The 5,217-nt window shown below is 38.5% G+C and overlaps 1 long non-coding RNA gene across 1 annotated transcript; it reads right to left on the bottom strand.

The window, feature by feature from the left end:
- Positions 1 to 2,715: 2,715 nt before the first annotated feature.
- On the bottom strand, positions 2,716 to 4,944 carry LOC128777688 (uncharacterized). Its single transcript, XR_008422978.1, has 3 exons — positions 4,856 to 4,944; positions 4,477 to 4,546; positions 2,716 to 3,058 (listed from the first exon to the last, which is right to left on the bottom strand). It is a non-coding gene; the product is annotated as an uncharacterized LOC128777688 (long non-coding RNA).
- Positions 4,945 to 5,217: the final 273 nt, after the last annotated feature.

Here is a 5,217-nt window from a genome sequence, read left to right as displayed (position 1 = left end):
ATATAGCAGATATTTACATGTGTGTGTGTGTGCCCATATGTATGTGCATACATATTTAATACATACTTTATACAAAGCAATGAATCAGGGCAAAGAATGTGCAATTAAAATAACATCCTAGATAGATAATACATTACTATTCCTGATATACCAATGTCTACTAAAAAAACAGCAAATTATAAATAAAGAAAATGGACAGCAATCATTTTCTTCTTTACTAGTGAAACAGGAAAATGCAAAGTACTCAAAAAGTAGATAAAACTTTTCACCCATCATATATACACATACATACACATGCACATACATACACACACACACACACACGGAAACATCATCATGTGCTAGTGAAGTAGGCCTTCCACATAGCAGCTGGAGTGCACATTGCTAAAGTAAATATAGTAGACTTCACAGAGATTTCTGTTGAACAATGTCTATGGATAACAATGCTAGCTGCCTTTGCTCAAATCATTTTAGCAGACTGTCTCTCACAACTGTGTGTGGGGTAAAGTAGAATTATATTCACTATTAAAGTTATGTGTCCTTATATGTATTTTAAAATTTGAAGTGATATTAACTAGCTTGATAATATGCCTTATGCAGTTAGCTTCAACTGACATTTGGTGACTTCAAATCAGTGTCCCATTTTAGGACAATGATTTGTCTTCATTGAAAAGAACTCGATGCTGACTTTGAAGGTAATTCCAAAAGAGGAGTTTCCAAAAATATTTGGACAATGATAATGTCAATCAAATAAGCTCACAGCCTCTAAAGGTGACTACTTTAACTGAAACAACAGTTATTTGGATGGATAAATTCCGGCATGTTTATAAAAATGAGTAATATTACTTTATAACCAGACTCAAGGCAGAGTAATGAAAAATAGTCGAAGTAATGTAGGTGGGAGTGAGAAAGCTTCCAGCCCTCCTGCTGGTCTTATGGAGAAGCCTCAGTAGTTCTAATGGTTCTCTGCTTGGTTAAATCTCAATTTTCCTGGACTTGTTCCAAAATACTGGTGTAGTGTTTCTTGTTTTTCATTTATTTCTATGCTTACTCACATTTTCAGGCCATCACCTAAATTCTTTTATTGGTTCAGTTTTACCTGATCTCAGAAGATTTTAGACAAAAATGCTCTCTAATTTTATTTGGCTGTCACTCTCTTCTTGAGTCCTTAATAACAGTTCCTAAGGCAGATAATGTTTTCCAATAAATATTAAAATGAGTATTTTCCCACATTTCTGCTCAGAGCTGCTGTGTTGCATAATTCTAGGGGTTGTTTTCCTTTGTCTTTTTTTTTTTTTTAATGTTTTATTTATTTTTGAGACAGGGAGAGACAGAGCATGAACAGGGGAGGGTCAGAGAGAGGGAGACACAGAATCTGAAACAGGCTCCAGGCTCTGAGCTGTCAGCATAGAGCCCGATGCAGGGCTCGAACCCACGGACCGCGAGATCATGACCTGAGCTGAAGTTGGCCGCTTAACCGACTGAGCCACCCAGGCGCCCCTCCTTTGTCTTTTTGAATAACCCCACACCACACCATACACACTCGGCTCACAAATGACACTCCCAGGGCCTGTGGGATGCAGCAGTCTTGTCTTAGCTTACCCTTATTTGGTGGGCTTTATGTCTAAATCTTTAAAGCTTCTGGTCTAAAGGAGAACTTCTATATCGCAGTTACATCAGAGCTCTAAATATTTTGTCCACAGTACTTTAAAAACAATTATGTCCAATGAGTTTATTTTAAATTAATCATATTTGATATTTTACAGAGGAGTATGCCATTTATAAAATATTAAGGTAGAAGAAGGTGTTGCTTATTTTTCAGAAGATATGTCTCCTTGGGCTACATTGAACTGTAGGTGTCTATTATAGGGTCCGTTGAATTCTTCAGTTGTTTGCTTCTAATGAAAACACATACGGTGTTTGGAAGGATTTCTATCCAAATAAAGCCTTTTGATTAGCTATGTTAGAGATGGTGTGTCCAAAAGTATCCATTGTCATTCCCCACACCCCCAGCTTCCCTTGCAGTTCAATTGGCCTAGATGACTGCTTTGTCAATGGACTTTGGACAGAAGAGACTGGTATGGCTTCAGGCCAAAGCTACTAACTGCCTCAGTTGGCCTCCTCCATCTCTTTCCCACTGCAGTGGCCTGGGAGGCCTGGTGCTCCAGGTGGGCTGCTCCAAGTGGGAGGATGCTTCCTGATGGGGTTCAGACTGAGATGTGAGCAAAAAAGAAATCTTTAGTGGATTACACTACTTTGATTTGAGAGTCAGTTTGTGGTTATTGTGGTCTAGCCTTGTCTAACTAAAACAATACATATCATGGTTTTAGGGATTATAGAAAAAAATGTATATGTATATTCTGTGTATTCTAATGTAGTATATTCTAATGTAAATATAATGGTATTTTCTTTCTAGATTTCTTACCGATCTTAAGATCTCTCCCTTGACCAAAATTATACAAATATTCTTCTACATATTCTTCCATTTTTATTTTTATAGTTTTTACATTTTCTTCATATTAAGATTTCATTTAAAGCATTCAAATGTATCTTACACAAGATAACATCTTAGATTGGATGAGATATTTTTGATCATTTGAAAGCATTTTCAGGTCTTATATCACCTTCAGGTTGTTATTATGTGAATCGGTTGTCATTGATCTGTAATTATCTTTGTTGATAGAGTGCCAGGCCATGACCCTTTTAAGTGGCTGCACCAACTTTAAATTTACTTCTTATACTTGTTCTGAACATTATGTCCTGGTTAATTGCCCATCCTTTGGAATTCTGACCCCATTAAATGTTCTTCCATTTTCACCCTCACCTTTCACACTGGACTTTGTCCTCAGCATTGCTTTTCCAGCTATAACTTCTGGATTCCTAGAGCACTGTTTTCAAAATGTGATTCATGGACGATTCATCTTTTTCTTTTTTCTCCTCTGTTGCATGAGGCCTCCACACCCCAGCCTTGGACTAAAAGGCTCTGTGTCTGCATTCAGTGAAACCTCTCATTGCTGAGTCTCCTGCTGTGTTTATTTAGGCTCCTCAGTCATTCAACCTTTTGGGGAGAGAGTCAGTCCTCTTAGGTGGTAATGATAACAGAGTACAAAAACCGTCATCATTACCTCTTTTCCAAAGTTAAGGTTAAAAACCAACATCATAATACACTTTGAAAATTCTAGGAGTACTTAGATTACTGAGCAATTTTCACAACTATTGGACTTTTCATGGGTCCTGAACTCCCAAGTGAACAGTTTGGAAGATTCTTGTTCATAAGTTTATTATTAACAAATAGGTAACTTTTAACATGCCACACATAGTTTTACAGTTTGGTTACAGTTCGTGGTCTGGAAGCCACTAGCTGAAACTCTGAGATCCCATAGGAAATTACTACTTCATAGAGGTAAATTTTTTCCTAGAGGCCAGGATTCATTATATTTTAATGATTTGTCTTTTTGAAGATACCATAGTAGCAGTTTTTTTCTTAGTGAAAATAAACTGAAGTTGTGCAAAAGAAAATTATAAATGTTCATCAAGAAAAGAATAGTTAAATAAGTTATTTTTATTTGTGTAACGTAATCTCATACAACTATTAAAATAAAAAATAGAAATACAAGGTTGACACATGGAAGATTAGCATGAAAAAATGGCAAAAAAAAAGAGCAGAGCACAGTGTTTTCTTTACTTTGACGTTACAAATCCCAACCATACTCCAGAGTAAGGTTAGCTGTGTAGCTATTTTGAATTCAGGTTGATCGGTGAATATTATTCATTTTGGGGGATGAACTGACAAAGGGGGCGGTGCTGTTGAGGATTCTATTTCCATGAGAATTTGAATACCTTTCCTAGGGTGGCAGGGTTGAATATGTTTATCATTGGTCCAAGTCACTGAGACTCACAATAAATATAGACAAGGGAGGATGAAGAGGGCATGGAACAGGGGTGGCATGTTGCCATTGGGAAGTTCACCAAATAGACATGATGAGAGCCATGGTACCTAAGCTTTGTTCAGAGACACTGATAAAAGTTTGGGAAAGGGATGGGAGTAGGCAGAGTAAGCATCTCTAGAGCTCATTTAGAGGTGGCAGAACTGGTGGCAGAACTGGCCTTGCAAGCTCGGGCGACCATCTCAAAACTCTTCATCTTCTCTCACAGACATATTAGGATATGGTTAGGATTATTCTGGATACTGTGATAGGATGCAGAGTAGGCTTATTAACACAATAGTGGGTTTTTTTTTTCTATGTGTGTGTTACATGGTCAGAGGGTGGCTTCCCTCTGTGGTCATTTACGAACCAAAGCTCCTTGTGTGCTGTATCTTGACCATCTTGCAAGGCATCAAAGTTCATTGCAGCTAACTGACAGAATGAGGAAGAGAAAGCAAGAAGTCACTAGTTTCCTAAAATCTTGGGCCTGGAGGTGATCTGTGACCTCTATTCTCACTCTGTTGGTAAACCAAGTCATATATAGACTCACCTACATGTCAGTGGGGCTGGGAAACATAGTCTTTGTCTGGGTCCAGGTCTCCCAGGGACGCATGTTCACTCTGAAAGAGAGGACAATACATTTTCATAGATTGGTAGCTCTTTTTCTCAAGTAGGCAAGAGGGAGAAAGTTTTGAAGAGGAAACTGAATTGGAAGGAGACAGCAGGCATTTCAATTTTGATTAAATGCTTATTGAGCTGCAGAGCTGGCAGAGCCATGCTGGTGGAACCCCTGAGACAGAAGATGAGGGAGAAATTGGGAGATCTTGATATATATATATATATATATATATATATATATATATATATATACACACACACCACAGTTAGGGGGCTAAATGTGAATGTGAAGACTGTTGTCTTTTTCTCACCTGGTGATTTCATCAGGCAGAAACCTCACTGAAGCAACTGAATCATGAAGTGTGTGGCATTCTTGGTTTTGGATACATGGGAAGAAAATTTTCCTAATCCATCAGAGGGCCCATGCGGCCACCTCAGGAGTTCCTTTGGCTCTGTAAGAAGGTACATAGAGGTTGGAGAAGAGTCAGGGACATGGAGCTGCTCAGGCAGCTGCTGGCCAGGCAAGAGGATTCCCCACTCAGATAGAAGTCTGAAGACAAAGATTGCTGGTGTAGCGAAAAGGGGGATATGGTTGACCCTTTCTGGAAGTTTCCTCAGTAAAGGAAGATATCAAGCTGAAGATGAAGAGTACCCCTAAGAAATCATGCACAGC

This window comes from Panthera pardus, unplaced genomic scaffold (genome assembly GCF_024362965.1).
Source record: "Panthera pardus isolate Hobbes unplaced genomic scaffold, ASM2436296v1 HiC_scaffold_17, whole genome shotgun sequence".
NCBI classification, from domain to species: Eukaryota; Metazoa; Chordata; class Mammalia; order Carnivora; family Felidae; genus Panthera; species Panthera pardus.
Note: the sequence above shows the minus strand (reverse complement) of the source record. Positions and strands in the feature narration are given on the sequence as shown.